This window comes from Heloderma suspectum, chromosome 2 (assembly GCF_057233095.1).
Source record: "Heloderma suspectum isolate Gila_16-S chromosome 2, 16-S_ref, whole genome shotgun sequence".
Lineage (NCBI taxonomy): Eukaryota > Metazoa > Chordata > Lepidosauria > Squamata > Helodermatidae > Heloderma > Heloderma suspectum.
Window position 1 is genome coordinate 11,692,639 of NC_139459.1, and position 17,459 is coordinate 11,710,097.

The window sequence follows — 17,459 nt, forward strand, 5'->3', positions numbered from 1 at the left end:
TTTGCGTACGCACTTTTTTTTCCCCAAAGTCACCCGTGATAGGCTACATAACGATTAGCATAGCCTATCACAGCTGCCTTTGGAAATCTAGCCATGATAGGCTACGTTAATCATTACGTAGCCTATCACGGGTGTTTTTTTTTCCCATTCACGTTTTCTTTTGCGGCCGGGGAGACGGGGCGCTTCTCCCCAGCCTGAATTTCGGCCGGGCAAGGCGGGGCGCCTCCCCCCTGGACTGAATTTCAGCCAGACGAGGCGGGGCGCCTCCCCCCCGGCCTGAACTTCGGGGGGAGAACCTAAGCGCCTCCCCCCCACCGCGAAGCAAGCTGCGGGACCAGGTAAGTGACTTTCGTACATCACTACTCACAGATAGGGCTCAGTATTGGCAGGGGTTGTAGCACAGCTTCTGTCTTTTCTCCTAAGGGTTTTTGGTTTCTTGCACTGCTTCTGTAGGTGGCAACAGCATCAACAGTGGTGAGGCTTCCACTTTTTTGAGGCAGAATTTTGCATTTCTTTCGGTGGTATTTTTGAGCTTGCCTAATCACTGTGAGGTGTCCAAGTGTGCTGTGTGTGTTTCCTCTCTCTATTACACATCTTTTCCTTGCACTGCAGCCTCCCAGGCCACCTATACTTTCTGGAGTGAGAAGGCCCCATGGCAGGAATTGCCTCATGATGTCCTCCTCATGATGGCTTTCACTGAAGTGTGGGAAGCTGAGGAGGCTACAGGCTGCCACAGAGATTATTGTACAATGGAAGACAGGACACTCACGCACACCCCTCAGCCACCTCACAAGGAAGGTAAGCCCAAGAACCCCAAACCCAAGCAATGAGAATTTCTCCAAAATTTCTCCTCCTTTGATTTTATTTTCAAAAGCAATTTATTTTCTATCAAGTTGAATGAGAATGGTCAGAAAAAATGTGGGAGAAATTTTCGACATAGCAGTAGCACTGGCCTCTTTGTGGCTGTTAAGGATGAGGAGGCTGTCAGAAAAAAATAGGTGGCAACCTTAACTCAGCACCACAAGTATGGTTGAGTATTCAGGGATTCAAACCTAGACTTTTAAGATCTAAGTACTCAAAGCCCTCTGCTTGGATTGATGAATCTGGCCGTTTCTCTTTTTCCTGCATTGGAGGGAAAATTAAAAAAAAAAAAAATCATCTCAAGTTCTTTTTCGCTTATTTTTATGAAAAAATCTCATCAAAGAAATGAACTGAACAAAAGTGAACTGACCCCTACCAGGCACCCAGGATTCAGTTTTACAGGGATGTGCTAAATGGTTGTGAACATGGTATTAACAATGCAAAGTTTGATGAGGCCAAACCACGTAATTGGTGGCAATACCAGTCTTCTTGGTATCTTGGGTTGCAGGGACAAAAGAAAAGGGAAAGAACAGTTGATGCAGAGAGACACAAGCTAAAAGTTGTGCTTTTTATTGACTGCAGTTGCAAATTAAAACCTTAGCTATTGCCTTGGTAAAGAAAGAAAGAGAGAAAGAGAGAGAGAGAGAGAGAGAGAGACTAGATTTAGTAAGATTAAAACACTGCTAGGAAAGTTTCTTGTTGGTGCTTGAAAAACAACATATGGCATCACCATCTCTTGTTATTTATCCAATTCCTCTGGAAAGATCATGATCAATATTGTCTTCTGGGTAATTTGATTCTGGTTATTGATATGGATCACTGCTTGTAAAATATGAGGGGGGGAAAGAAACTTCTTTTTGAAATAAATTTTATTTTGAAATAAAGATAAAAAGAATACAGGCAACAAAAAGAGAAACTACACATAACAATACAAGATCACTAATTTAGGAGAAACTCAATTATTGCTGTCCTTAGTATATCATGGATGAGTTTGGGGGACAATTATAGAAAACAGACTAAGGAGAAGCTCTAACTATTGGGTATAATACAAAACAACAACAAAACAAAACACTATTTAACAGGGTGCACCAGCAGAAAGCGAAGAGGATCTCAAGAGCCTCTTGTTGAGGGTGAAAGAGGAGAGTGCAAAAGCTGGTTTGAAACTCAACATTAAAAAAACGAAGATCATGGCATCTGGCCCTATCACTTCCTGGCATATAGAAGGGGAAGAAATGGAAGCAGTGACAGATTTTACTTTCTTGGGCTCCAAGATCACCGCAGACGGTGACTGTAGCCATGAAATTAAAAGACGCTTGCTCCTTGGGAGGAAAGCTATGGCAAACCTAGACAGCATAGTAAGAAGCAGAGACATCACCTTGCCGAAAAAGGTCCGTCTAATCAAAGCTATGGTTTTCCCAGTAGTAATGTATGGCTGTGAGAGCTGGACTATAAGGAAGGCTGAGCGCCGAAGAATTGATGCTTTCGAACTGTGGTGCTGGAGAAGACTCTTACGAGTCCCCTGGACTGCAAGGAGGTCAAATCAGTCCATCCTAAAGGAAATCAACCCTGAGTGCTCATTGGAAGGACAGATACTGAAGCTGAAGCTCCAATATTTTGGCCACCTAATGCGAAGAGAAAACTCTCTGGAAAAGACCCTGATGCTGGGAAAGACTGAAGGCAAAAGGAGAAGGGGACGGCAGAGGATGAGATGGCTAGATAGCATCACTGATGCAATGAATATGAACTTGAGCACGCTCCGGGAGAGAGCGCAGGACAGGAAGGCCTGGCGTGTGATGGTCCATGGGGTCACGAAGAGTTGGACACGACTGAACGACTGAACAACAACAACCAGCAAAGAAAAAAAAGGCATATATTTGCATAACATTTTGCAAAGGATAATTTATATGTATAGAATATTTGCAAATTTGGAAATGATTACTATAATTTAAATAAATATATATATATATCACCATAGTGAGGCAGGTGATGACCCATATGCCTACTCAACGTGCTGTCCAAGTATTACTAACAGTTGATGGGCAACTTCAAGATACCTACTCTCCTTTTTTATGGCTCTTTTTAAATCTTCAAACTGGATTTAGATTGGACAGCCCTTCAAAGTGAGGACACCCTCAAATAAAGGAGTGTTCTCTGACAACCTTCCAAATAAAGGATTGCAAAGTAGGATGCATGGCTTTCCTTCTTAGTGAGAGAGCTTGGAAGTGTACATTACATAGCCACACTATAGTCCAATTTTTGATTGGAATTTGATCTGAAGCTTGAAGGGTGTTTCCATATAGGAGATCAATGGAAAATGTGGCACCATTACAACCTTTTAAAAATGGGATTCCTTGTTTGCTGCACTTACTAAGTCTGTATAGATGGCCTTCTCTGTGATTGCACCCCAGTTATGGAATGCCTTCCCCTGAGAGGCTCACCTGGCACCTGGATTTTTTTCTAGGTGTCAGATCTTCCAGGCTTTTAAAGAGCCCTTTAATGGCTTTTAAATGGCTTTTGAGAGTTTGTTATGTTTCGTGTTTAATTTTCTTCTTTCATCTTTGTTATGTGTTTCATACTGTGATAGTATTTTTTTTTAAATCACATTTGTCAACCTTTTCTGTATACCACCTAGATAATGTTGGTTATGGAGCAGCATAGAAAAGTAAATAAATAAATGTGCTGTCTCAGCTTTTTTATTAATTCATTGCTGTTTAGAAAGTTGCTTGGGAGACATCCAGTGATGTGCTATACATAACATTGTTTAAGGAGGTTTTTATGCAGGAATCCGGGATAATTAGGTTCAAAACAATGAAGAAGCATAGCTTTAGGAGTTATCTGTGTTCTAATGTGGATAAATTCCTGGAAGTAATCAGCAACTATGTTCCAGTACTCCCAAAGGAATTTGTTCAATATAGTTTTGCACTTTGTACAGTCTAATGTCTTGTGCTGTACAGAAAATTCTGTACGCTTTTTCATTGGCCATTCTCAAAGAGGTTTGGGGTGAATCAAATCATTCTAAATCCAAAATCATGTGAGAGTAGGGATGGAAGAACTTACCTATGATGGCTCTGTGTGCCACTCACTCAGCTCCTGCCACTTGCCCATCCCCAGCAGGTATGCAGGGCTGGCTGCCGGATGGCCTGGTGGGCACCCAGCAAGAACTTGCAGCATGCCATTCACCCACGAGCTGCCACTTCGCAAAAAAAACCACAGGTGAGCTTTTTTATGTAAATCAACATTTTACGCAAAATGGCAACCATAAATAGGCAAATTACACAAGCTTGCAGGTGTAAGTGGCCCATTCTCACCTGCTATTTTGCGCAAATGACCTATTTACAGTCACCATTTTGCATAAAATGGCAATTTACATTAAAAGCGTACTCGTGTTTTTTGGCAAAATGGCAGCTCGTGGGTAAGCAGGGATCCCCACATGTGTCCAACTTGGTGCATCCTGAGTTGGACAAGCATGGGGGTCTGGCGCCTGGCATCCCAGGGGCCAAGCAGTAGGATATCCACTGGACTCCACTCCCTTCCTGGATTTCTGTGACATCTCTGTGCAAGGGTTAAATAATTTTCTCTAAAATCTTTCCAGGGACAGGTCCTGCCATTTAGCTGTGGGTTTTGTGCTATTTTTGTAGCTTTGCAACAAGAGTCCCCCACAGCTGCTTTTAACCATTCCTCCCATAGGGTTTTTCATATCAGGAAGCACAGGCAGGCTGGGATGCTGCCAAGCAATGGAGAGACATGTAATGAATGAAAGAAAGAAAGAAAGAAAGAAAGAAAGAAAGAAAGAAAGCAAGCCCACACACAACATCTTCAGCCACCTCACAGTGAGCTCAGAAACACCACCAAATTAAATCTGAAATAAATGATGAAATGCCCTGGGAATGAGGCAGAGCAGTAGAAGGCCCTTTCATGGGGGAAGACAATTTTCAAGAAATTGGAGGACAGTTCTTGGCACGCACAACACCAGCTCTACCTCATCCCTGGAGCGGGACACAACACTGCCTCATACATCTTCATCAGAGATAAGATATATCCGCCATTGCCCGTCAAAAATGTAACACTGGAAGACCCTGGGAAGGTGCGGAACCCTGCAGCTTCTGTAGTTCCTCAGGTAGAACTGAACTGAAGAAGAAATTTCTCAGAAGACATTGTTCTCAGAAATCTTCTGAGATATTTCCTTTCCTGATGTGGAATTCGGAGTGAGCAGTGAAGTGGCCAAGTTTGCGGTTGACACCAAATTATGTAGGGTGGTTAAAACAAAAAGGGATTGTGAAGAGCTCCAAAAAAAGGAACTCTCCAATCTGGAAGAAAGGGCATCTAAATGGCAAATGTTGTTCAATGTAAGCAAGTGTAAAGTGATCCATGTTGGGGCAAAAAATCCTAACTTCAAGTACAGCCTGATGGGATCTGTGCTAGTGGTCACTGACCAGAAAAGAGATCTTGGGGTTGTGGTGGACAGCTCAGTGAAGAAGATGTCAACCCAGTGTGCAGCCGCTGTGAAAAAGGCAAACTCCATGTTAGGCATAATTAGAAAAGGAATTGAGAATAAAACTGCCAACATCATACTGCCCCTATACAAATCTATGGTGCAGCCACACTTGGACTACTGTGTACAGTTCTGGTCACCACACCTCAAAAAAGATATTGTAGAGCCAGAAAAGGTGCCGAAAAAGGCAACTAAAATGAATAAATGATACAGGTGCTGGAGCATCTCCTGTATGAGAGAAGGTCACCACAGCTGGGATTGTTTAGCTTGGAAAAAAAGAGGGTAAGGGGAGACATGATAGAGGTGTACAAAATGATGCATGGTGTGGAGAATGGGGAAAGGGAGACCTTTTCTCCCTCTCTCATAATACTAGAATCCAATGGGTTCATCCCATGAAGCTGATTTGTGGGAGATTCAGGACAGAGAAAAGGAAGTACTTCTGCACACAGCACATAGTTTAACCATGGAATTCGCTACCACAGGATGCAGCGATGGCCACCACTTTGGATGGCTTTAAAAGGGTGTTGGACAAATTTCTGGAGGAAAAGGCTACCAATGACTACTAGTCTTGATGGCTATGTGCTACCTCTAGTACCAGAGGCAGTGAGCCTATGTACACCACTTGCTGGGTAACATGAGTGGGAGAGTTCTGTTGCGCTCCTGCCCTGCTTGTGGGTTCCTGGTCAACAGCTGCTTGTGGGTTCCCGGTCGACAGCTGGTTGGCCACTGTGTGAACAGAATGCTGGACTAGATGGACCCTGGTCTGATCCAGCATGGCTCTGCTTATGTTCTTATGTTTTTTCTTAAATTCCAAAAACTGAGAGGCCACTTTGCAGAATGTTCTTCACCATTTTGTGGGGTGGACTCTTCCCCTCCCCCCACCCCCCAAATGACATTAGGTATGAGGTATTATGGCAATTAAAAAAAAAATGTGGGCCAGGCTGCCAACACTTTTGAAACTGATGCATTTACAGGTGCAGCACAACCCCCCAAAAAAACTTTTAAGAAAAAAACAGAGAGAAGCTTTCCCACAATGCCTGCCAATAGTGAGCCCTACTTGTGAGAAACTGTTGGAGAATTTCTCCTCCCGCTGGAGACATTTAGTAAAGTGTTCACCCAATTTCTCTGTCCACCAATAGGGTGGAGAATTTGGAGAGGCCATTTGTGCACAGCTCCAGTAAATGTTGAAGCGCAGGCGCTCCTCATGACAGTCCACATAGCCACAACCACAAAGAGAGACCAAAAAATCAGGTAGCTGTGTTGATCCATATCAACAAGCCAGTTCCAGCAGTATTCATCTTCACCGGAAGCAGGTCTGTTGTAAAGCATACGGGTCTTAATTGCCCATTCAAGTCCACACCACCTCTAAACGTTGTGTGCTACAACAGGGAAAAGCATATTCTTGTTGGGATAATTCATTTCCCCCAGCTCCTATGAGGATTGCAGCTAACTCAGATGGAACAGGAAAGCCCAAGGGGGTGGCAGATGATTTCAGCATCCCTGCCAATAATAACAACAACAACAACAATAACGATGACGACGACGATGATGATGCTAATGCTGTGTCCCTGTGAGCCCTGGGTCCTGCAGATAAACCTTATGCCTGCCTCAGAATAGGGATGTTGGAGAAATTCACAATGGAACCAAATGAGCTTGGATTTTGGTGGATCCAACCTGTGGATTCCACAGCGGATCAACTTTTCCCCTATCAGGTGGGGAACCATTTTTCTAACTTTCCTGATTTTGTGCAAATGTCTTTGTAAAAAAAAAAAAATGCAATTAAAAAACCCCAGCCAAAATGTGCTTTTCCCCACAGGCTAAAGTGTGAAAATGCACATTTGGGGGGATTTTGCACATTTGGGGGGTATTTGCGCATTATTGCATTAGCACAAAAGTGCATTTGCGCTAATTCGGGCACTTAAAAAAAATCAGTTCTGTCAATGAGCAGACTGCGGAATGAAATGCACCGGACAATTCATGAAACATAGATGGAATGGATTCTACACAATCGGTACATGCCTACTTCAATTCATACCCACTAGGGCATGCCTGCTAGGTGTACCCTGGTTGGTGTTATTGTATTTTTAAATATTTACACTGCTGCTGGTTTTTACTTTGGTTTTACACTGTAGTTTAGTACTTTTAAAAGTTTTGTATTATATTTTACTGTGCTGTATTTTATGGTGTTAATTGTTGTGAGCTGCCCAGAGAGCTTCGGCTATTGGGCAGTATAGAAATGCAATGAATAAAATAAATACAAAAAATAATAAATAAATGGACATATTGTTCCAGCATCACTGCAATCTGGAAACCAGGTCTACCTATGAGAAGAAGAAAAGAAGTCAATGTCCTGGCCTGGTCACAAACTAGTAACTTTGGAATTAATGGCATGTGGGATAGTGTGGGATATGAAAGGTATATCTGTGGTGTTGGGTCTGTGGTGGTCCATTCACACATGCATGTCACCACTTGGTGCTGAATTCATCAAGTGCTATGCACATGTGAACCAGGCTGGAGAGGATGCTTAAGTGATCTGGAAAGGAAACCCTGGTGAAACATATCGAGAAGTCAATCAAGTGTGGATATATATTAACTGTTCTGAAAAACGTAAAATGATGATACTGAAAAAAGAATGGTAATAACTGTTCCCTCCATCTGCTGAGGGTAGGGCAAGAATTAACAACAGTAGATTTGTGATGAAAATGAAAATGTTACAGAAACACATAAAATCCACATTTTTCATGCATAATTTTCGCAACTGAAATACTTAATTATGGTGAATATTAGGAAACATGTCACATCAGTAAAGAAATAATAATTCTTAGCAACAGTTATTATGCACCTTTTATGTTCAAAACAATTACCTTTGATATCTGATTAAACTGTTATGCTAGACTGATCTACACAAGGAAATGTCAAAAGACATATTGCTTGTATCAGTCATAACTACATTAAAATGAGAACAAGAGAGATCCAAACAGGAATATTCCTGTTTTGGAAGGTAGATGGATTAAAGTCTAATTAGCATGTGTTATCTCTGAGTGATACAATGTCTACACCTGTAAACTCTGATTGTGCATTAGAACAGGACATGTTTGAACATTAAAGATGGCAGTTCCACTGTGAAGACACTGAATGGAACAGCATTATAGAATAGATTGTTTGGCATATCAGTCCCTATCAGTATTAGTAGAAATGGCATTGAATTCCACATTATGGGGAACCAAGGGTGTCATGCTATAGGCTTGAGTCAAAGGGGGGGGGGTGAAAGGAGAGCCAAAGTTGTACCCTTAAGCTTGCCCAACTTGCTGCCTGTTTTTCAGTGTGACCCTTGGTAGCCACTGTTCCCCCAACAGAATCCCCCTTGAGACAGTGCTACATGATGACATAGTCTCATTCCAAGTGGTATTTTTGAAAATAAAAATGGCAGCCATTCTGATGAGTGTTGCATAAATTCCTCTCCTTCCCCTCCCCCATCCCCAATCCCCTGGTCTCCAAGAATTACTGAAATGTCCTATTTTCACAGTCCATGAATAAGTCTGTGAAGTTTGGGGTGAGGGAGGTTAGGTCTGAAAACTTTTCAGAATGGATCTAGGACCTGACATGTTATGGAGGGTTCCAGCTTCATTCCAGATACAACTGGAGGCTTCCAGCATGATGAGGGAGTGGTGAAAACTGATCCCTCTGCTTGGGCCTTGAGGATGTGGGTGTATTGGCCCCAGGCCTGTAACCAAGTCACCTGTAGTGGTAAAGGGGCCTAGAGATCCATAATGTTTTGCTTAGGTTCATTATATGTGAAATTTTATTTATTTATTTATTTATTTATTCATTCATTCATTCATTCATTTCATTTCATTTCTATGCTGCCCAATAGCCAAAGCTCTCTGGGCGGTTCACAAAAATTAAAACCAAACAGCACATAATAAAACAATTTAAAATATATAGAACATTAAAACCACAATATAACAATACAACCACAATAAAACCTAGCAGCAGTGCAGGAGTTTAAAATATAGATTTAAAACAGCAAAGCTAGAAGTTTAGAAAGCTAAAATGCTAAAATGCCTGGGAAAATAAAAAGGTCTTCACCTGGCGCCGAAAGGAATACAATGTAGGTGCCAGGCGAACCTCACCAGGGAGCTCATTCCAGAGCCGGAGTGCCACAGCAGAAAAAGCCCTCCTCCTAGTAGCCACGCGCCTCACTTCCTTTGGCAGGGGCTCACGGAGAAGGGCCGCTGCTGCTGATCTTAAGGTCCAGGCAGACACATATGGGAGGAGGCGATCCTTCAGGTAACCTGGCCCCAAGCCGTTAAGGGCTTTAAATGTTATACCAGCACTTTGAATCGGGCCCGGAAACGGACTGGCAGCCAGTGCAGCTGGAAAAGTACTGGTGTAATATGAGCTCGCAGGCCAGTCCCTGTTGACAATCTTGCTGCCCTATTTTGGACCAGCTGAAGTTTCCGGACCGTTTTCAAAGGCAGCCCCACGTATAACGCATTGCAGTAATCCAGACAAGAAGTTATCAGAGCATGGATAACTGTAGCTAGGCTATCTCTGTCCAGATAAGGGCGTAGTTGGTATACCAGCCTAAGCTGATAAAAAGTGCTCCATGCCACTGAGTTCACCTGTGCCTCAAGTAACAGTTCTGGATCCAAGAGCACCCCCAAACTATGAACGTTTTCCTTTAGGGGGAGTGCAACCCCCTCCAGAACAGGTTAAACATCACCTAGCCGGGCAGACGAACAACCCACTAACAGTACCTCCATCTTGTCTGGATTGAGTTTCAGTTTATTGGCCCTCATCCAGTCCATTACTATGCCCAGGCACTGATTCAGAACAGCCACTGCCTCACCTGGTTTTGATGAGAAAGAGAGGTAGAGCTGAGTGTCATCCACGTATTGATGGCACCTCAGCCCACACCTCCGGATAACCTCCCCCAGCAGTTTCATGTAGATGTTAAACAGCATAAGGGATAAAATAGAGCCCTGTGGAACCCCATGGCACAATTGCCATGGCACAGAGCAATAATCCCCCAGCACCACCATCTGGAATTGGCCATCCAAGTAGGAGCGGAACCACTGTAGTGCAGTGCCTCCAACTCCCAACCCAGACAACCTATCCAGAAGGATACCATGGTCGATGGTATCAAAAGCCTCTGAGAGGTCCAGGAGAATCAACAGGGTCACAGTCCCCCTGTCCCTCTCCCAGCAGAGGTCATCCCACAGGGCGACCAAGGGAGTTTCCTTTCCAAAACCAGGCCTGAAGCCCGATTGAAATGGATCTAGATAATCCATTTCATTCAACAGTGCCTGGAGCTGTCCTACAACCACCCGCTCAAGCACCTTGCCCAGGAAGGAGATGTTGGCCACTGGTCTATAATTATTAACATCCTCTGGGTCCAGTTTAGGCTTTTTCAGGAGTGGTCTAATTACCACCTCTCTTAAAGCGGCAGGCACCACTCCTTTTCCTTGCTGGTGGGCCTCTGAGCATGTGAGATGAGTCAAAGGTCGATACCGCGGCCTCAGCACATTCCATGCTAACGAAGGCTAGTATCTTATCAGGGCCTAGGATGTGCCTGAGAAATGAGGCACTGTTTCTGCCGAGGTACAGGTGTCTGTGCTGGGAAAAGTCTGATTGTTTTCCTTCTGAACGTACACTGTTAGCCTATGCTGGCAAACATAGCTATGCTGGCAAAGTTGCAGATGAACACTAATTAACACTTGCTGCTGTCATGCTGCCTCACTGCTGACATGTCTGGTATAAAACCCATCTTACCCCTTGGCTCTGGGTTCAGAGAAGCTGTCTGATCCAACCGTTGGGTACTAGGGATGTACGAAAGTCACTTACCTTTTTGCGGATTGTGTTCACGGTGGGGGGGGAAGGCGCTCCGTCCCTCCCCCTGGAATCTTCGATGGGGGGGGAGGCGATCCGGTCCTCCCCCCTGGAATCCTGCCTGGCCGGCTCCGCTCTGCTCCGCAGCCGGCCAGGCCCATCCACAGCCGGAGTTCCGGCCGCAGACAGGCTGCTGTGGAGGCAAATGGCGTCCGCCTTAGTGGCCGCCATTTGTGTCCAGCCAGGCAGCCGTGATAGGCTACATAAGTATTTACGTAGCCTATCACAGCTGGGCAAGAAACAACAACAACAACAATGGTGTACACAAATGGCGGCGGCTATGGCAGCCACCACTTGCATTCCCTATTTTTCTCCGTTTTAGTCTACGTAAATATTTACGTAGGCTATTACGGTGAAAAAAAAGGGGAAAGCAAATAGCATAGTGGGCGCTATTTGCGTTCCTTTTTTTCACTAATAGCTTACGTAAATATTTACTTAGGCTAAAACGACGAATAAAAAAGGAACTCAAATAGCGCCCACTACGCTATTTGCATTCCCCTTTTTTTCACCGTAATAGTCTATGTAAATATTTACATAGACTAAAACGGTGAAAAATAGGGAACGCAAATAGTAGCCGCTGTAGCCGCCACCATTTGCATACGCCATTTTGTTTTTTTGGTTTTTTGCCCAGCTGTGATAGGCTATGTAAATTAGGGGTGGACGAAAGTCACTTACCTGTCGTCAAAGGCCGTTTGCGGTGGGGGGGAGCGCTTCGCTGCTCCCCCCGTGAAGTTCAGGCCGGGGGGGGAGGCTTCCCGCCTCGCCCGGCCGAAATTCAGGCCGGGGGGGGGGAGGCTTCCCACCTCGCCCGGCTAAAATTCAGGCCGGGGAGGAGGCGCCTCGCCTCGCCCGGCCGCGAATGTGAAAGTTAAAAAAAAAAAAAAAGCCCCCTGATAGGCTACGTGACGATTCACGTAGCCTATCACGGCTAGATCTGCAAAGTCAGCCGTGATAGGCTACGTGAATCGTCACGTAGCCTATCATGGGTGACTTTAAAAAAAAAGCGCGTACACGAATGGCGGCCCCCATAGGGAGCCGCCATTCGTGTTCCTTATTTAGTCGCTGTAGTCTACGTAAATGTTTACATAGACTACGGCGAAAATAAGGGCAATGCAAATAGCGTTGCCCTTATTTTCGTCGTAGTCTACGTAAACATTTACGTAGACTACAGCGACCAAATAAGGAACGGGAATGGCGGCTCCCTATGGGGGCCGCCATTATCCGTACACTCTCTTTTTTTTTTTTTTAAGTCACCCGTGATAGGCTACGTGACGATTCACGTAGCCTATCACGGCTGACTTTGCAAATCTAGCCATGATAGGCTACGTTAATCGTCACGTAGCCTATCAGGGGGCATTTTTTTTTTTCTTTCATTGCAATGGCGGCGGCGGCAGCCGGTCGAAAGACCGGCTGCCGCTCCCGCCTCGCTCGAACACCCGCCGAACCGCCGGCCGGACCATCCACCGGGAGGGACATTTGGTGAAGGTAAGTCCCGTCCTGGGGGGGGGGTGCGGGGGGCAGGGGGGGTGCGGAGGATTTCTCCACGAAACTTGTTCGGGGGGCCGAACACGTTGGCGCTCGGCCCCCCAAAGTTTCGGGGAGAAATTCTCCGCCATCCCTAATGTAAATACTTACATAGCCTATCACGGCAAAGGCCTTGATGCAAATGTCGGCCGCAGCAGCCGGTTGAAAGACCAGCCACCGCCACCGCTGCTGGAGCTGCCGCCATCTGGAACATCCGCCCCAGGTAAGCCTTGTCCCGAGGGGAATCCGCGGGGGAGCAGGGGGTGGCAGGCTGTTCCGCCATGGATTTCGGGGGGCCGAATGCCAGTGCATTTGGCCTCTCTGAAATCCGTGGCGGATTTCTCTGCCATCCCTATTGGGTACACCTGTGTGCTGTAAGTACTCAATAAAATCTCCTTGTAAGACAACCTGGGTCTGGCTTATCATTATCTCGGCACCTCCAAACCTTAGCAGCCCATGGCCAGGACAATACAGTAGGCCATCCAGAGGAACATCTCAGAGTATTTCCTGTCCTGTGCTAGAAAGCCTTGATTGGTTGAATGGATAGTTATTGAAGTGGATATAGGCAGCTCCTGAAGGAGACTTCTTCTCCAAAACGTTCGGTGAGCACACATTAAACAGGTACTTTTGTCACTTGTTTTTCTGCTGTGTGCTAGAATCTCACCATCTCTGATGCAGCAAGGGTCCCTCATTTTCATCTCTTGCACAGAACTCTCTAGCACAGAACTCTCACTCCATCTAACAAAAGTGTTGTGAGGCTAAAATAGGAGTGTTTTGTGCAATCCTAAACCAACTTCCATGGAAGTAAGCCCCATTGAATTCAATAGGACCAGTGATGCTACCAAATTTCATAATTTTTAACTTCATCACGCAAAACTCATCTGTTCATAATGTTCACCTTTGTAGCAACCCTGGATCAATGTATTACAAATTTGCTACTAAGTTTGGAATTGACTGCGAGCTTTGGAGCATGCACAGTAAAGTAGTACACAGATCTCCCCCCCCAATTCAGTCATCCTACCATATAGACTCTGCCCCCCTCCAGCCTTACTTGAAGCAGTCTCATTAGCTTCTTCCCTCATTGTTTCTGTGACCACAGCTCTGAGGAGGGCAAGCCTGTGGGTCTATCTCTATACCAGGAATTGGTGTCGGTGAGTAAACATCACATGACATCATTACAAGGCAGACAATGTGAAAACAACCAATAAGAAAGGGGACACATACTATGGTGGAGCATGACATCATACCACGTGATTGCGACTTACAGCATGTGCTAAGACACGTAAATATGGAATAAGATTTTGTACTAAAGGAGATCTCTTGTCCAAGGTCACATGGAGAAATTTGTGACTAAGTAAATAAGAAATTCATTGGGGAAACATTCACCCATTGCTAAATAGTATTTACTTCTGAGTAAACATGGTTAGGATTGCACTGTTAGAGAAAGGTCAACATACAAATTTAGCAAATAAAATATATACTTCATGCATTAAAAATGACAAAAGGTTAAGTTATTAGACTAGAATTAAGGTTTGTTTACCCTCTCATGAGAGAAAAATGGGTTAGTTTACATGACTGAAACTTCTTGTCATTATAACTTCTATGCAGCCAAGCAGTGGATTAAGGAAAGAATTCAAGATGTTGAAAGAAGAGGTCTGATGACTGATATCTGATTCTTGACACGTCTGTTCACCATTGGCTCTGGGGATGAACATTCCTAATCCCTGTGAATCCTTTGTATCTGCGGTTTTTAGTGGTCCTGGAATATAGAAGAGATTTTCCCAGCACCACCTGCCTCTGGCCACGTTTAATGTAGCCAGGTTGTAAGGTACTGAATGGTATTTATTTTTTAGGAATTCCAATGGAACTAAGATTTGTTCCTGTAATTCTAGGGAGATTAACTTTATTCCTGATGCTATTTTATTGTAGCTAGCTACTGTAAATGTTTCTTTGCAGATGTCCCTGCTCAATACAGAGATATCGGAAGGCAGGACCAGCCCAGGGATACAATGTCAGGGGTGAGACCCCACTTCGCCATGGGAGTGTTCTCCACATGAGTAGTATGTGAGTAGGGTTTCTTTCTTTATAATGAGTTTTTCCTCTTTGATGCCCTAGAGGATCCAGTTGCTAAAGAGGTCCTTCTGACTTTAGGGTCCTCATGTTGTCCCACCATTGGTGCTATGTTGCATCTTAGGCCGAGGAGGCTTTAATTATGCCTGCTCTGCCTCCAGGCATAGCTGCTGTGTACATGTATGGTTTTAATTTTTGTGAACTGCCCAGAGAACTTCAGCTATTGGGTGGTATAGAAACAAACAAACAAACAAACAAACAAATGAGAGGCTTCCTACTCCCTTCTCATCCTTCTGGACCTTCCTTTCTTCTTTGTCTGACCTTTGCCTCTCTGGAAGGGTTAGGACTAGGTCACCCACAGTTGCAATTTACCATTAGCACACTGCCACTATCTCTATTTTTGGCAGGGTCAGGCCAAATGGAGCAGTACCATGTGGTCCCTCTGGCTATGCTTCTACAGAGTCCCAGAATACAACTTCATAAACTTTGGAGAGCCACTGATGCTGTGGTCTCTGATATGGTGTCCATGAACACCTCTCTTGGTGTTCACCAGGCTCTCTGCCCTCCAGCACCATCTTTATTTGGTTTCAAAAGAGTGGTTTTGCCTTCTCATTAGGTTCTTTTCTTTTAGTCTCGCCAGTTTGTCTAGCAAAATGAGTGTTTTGTGACCTCTCATACACAGCATGGCAGCCATTTTATGAATGGGCAGGCCCCTCATGGCAGCCATTTTGTGAGAGCACCCACAATACATCTCTCAAAAATCCAAATGTGCCCACCAACTAAACCCCTGTAGCGTTGGTATCTACAGCTCAGCTGTAGCACACATGTTTTGCATGCAAGAGGCCCCAGGTTTAATTCCTGATATTTCTAGCTAGAAGCTCATGATGTAGAAGATAACTATCTGAGAATGCTGGAGAGTAGACAATGCAAGGAAATATGGACAAATCACCTTACTGCTATGAGAGAGCACTGGACTATAGCATTTGGCAGGACAACCATTATTCTATCACAGTTTCATTGTTTATGCCACAGGATTTTGGAGTTCCATATTAATGCCATAGATTAGAACCGAGAGATTTAAGGGACTAAAGAGACATTGAGCATTTATTTTTGGCAAGAAACAATATGTATCTCCAAGGTTCACCCTATTTTTACATGATAGAAATGGGACTGCAAATTCAGAGGTTTCTCTACCAGATGTTCAGGGAGCTGAGTTTATCTAGATAATGTCACTGAGGCAGCAAAAATAACTGCTTATGTTAGCAGAGACTTCACAAATGAAAAATAAGAGAATCAAGGAGAGGTGATACTCCATGATGTACAGAAGGACGGTTGGGGAAAGGGTGTCTTATCTGAGTTTCCTCAAATGTAATTTGCTTCCTTCAACATTTACATCAGTAAAAAAGAGATTTGTCTTGAAATCTGCTGCAAATTGACTCAAAGGGGGTTTAACTGAAGGGCAAAATGTTAACTGATTCCTTCAAAACTCATACCCTGTAACATTTCATAAAGACAAATAAATGCACTCATTTTATACCAATGCAGAAGGGCTCCATGGTAGAACAGCTCATCTGATGTACTGCATACAACGTTGGACTTTGATATGAGTTTGAATCCCCTCTAGACTGCTTCCTTGACTGATTCCTGGTGTGAGTACTTCTGGACATAGATTTGACTCTCCTTCTGCATGCTCCTTGTCTGCTGTGTTGCTTTGGAACCTTTCTGCCTATGGCCTGGACTGTTGAGACCTTGCCTTTTGCCTGATCCCTGTTTGTGCTGACCACCTTGGAACTCCTGAACCCTTGAACCTGCAACTGCTAGGCTCAGGCTCTGGAAATGTGACACCTCCCGTCATCACCTGGGGACTTCCTCCAGACACCCCTTTCATTTGAGGTGTGGTGGATGGTGACTGGAGAAGAGAGCTTTTTTAGTGGTAGCTCCCCGCCAATAGAATGTCTTCTTGAAGGCAGCAGACTTGGAACCCGCATTGATATCTTTTTGGCATCACATAAAAACCACAGCGTACTTTGTGGTGGTGCGAGTGGAAAAGAGACAGTTCTTTTCCACTCGCATCTTCATCATCTTCATCATCATCATCATCATCGTCGTCGTCATTGCTGCCACTGCAATCTTGTGGGAATATGAAAGAAGACCAGATTTGGGTCTGGGGTCTGAGGTTTTACACACCTGAGATAGGCCTCTGACCCAGCAAGCCTTTACTTACGTTCTTGGTTTATTGTGTCCCATCATCTTCAAATATGTTCTGAGTCATTACCTTTCCTCCCCAAATATGGTGATTTTCTGCCTGGTTGCATGATCTTTGCTGATCCTTCGGGGACACTTCATATGTGTTCTGGCATTGTTTTTAGCCATGCAATCTTTGTTCTAATTAAAGATCGCAATTTAATTAATAAGAAGAGATGAGAGCCAAAGGCTTTCCAAAATACGTATTCCGAATGAGTGGTAAAGATGATAATGTGCCTATTTCTTTCCCTGATCTATTTGTAAGATAGATCATACCATTGTTGACCTCTATTTGATCCAATCTTAAAAATGATAAATCTTTGTATTGCATTGTAAAATGAAAGAAAAAAAATCTAATTAAATGTTAATAATAAAA

At 44.2% G+C, this 17,459-nt stretch overlaps 1 protein-coding gene and 1 long non-coding RNA gene across 2 annotated transcripts in view; one reads left to right on the forward strand and one right to left on the reverse strand.

The window, feature by feature from the left end:
* Window positions 1-17,449, forward strand: part of LOC146351915 (uncharacterized) — a 50,908-nt gene extending 33,459 nt beyond the window's left edge. The window contains exons 2-4 of the long non-coding RNA XR_014787335.1: window positions 613-798; window positions 14,726-14,833; window positions 16,385-17,449. This is a non-coding gene — a long non-coding RNA (uncharacterized LOC146351915). The remainder of the gene's footprint in view (window positions 1-612; window positions 799-14,725; window positions 14,834-16,384) is intronic.
* Window positions 1-17,459, reverse strand: part of RIT2 (Ras like without CAAX 2) — a 410,019-nt gene that overhangs the window by 136,926 nt on the left and 255,634 nt on the right. The window lies entirely within an intron of this gene.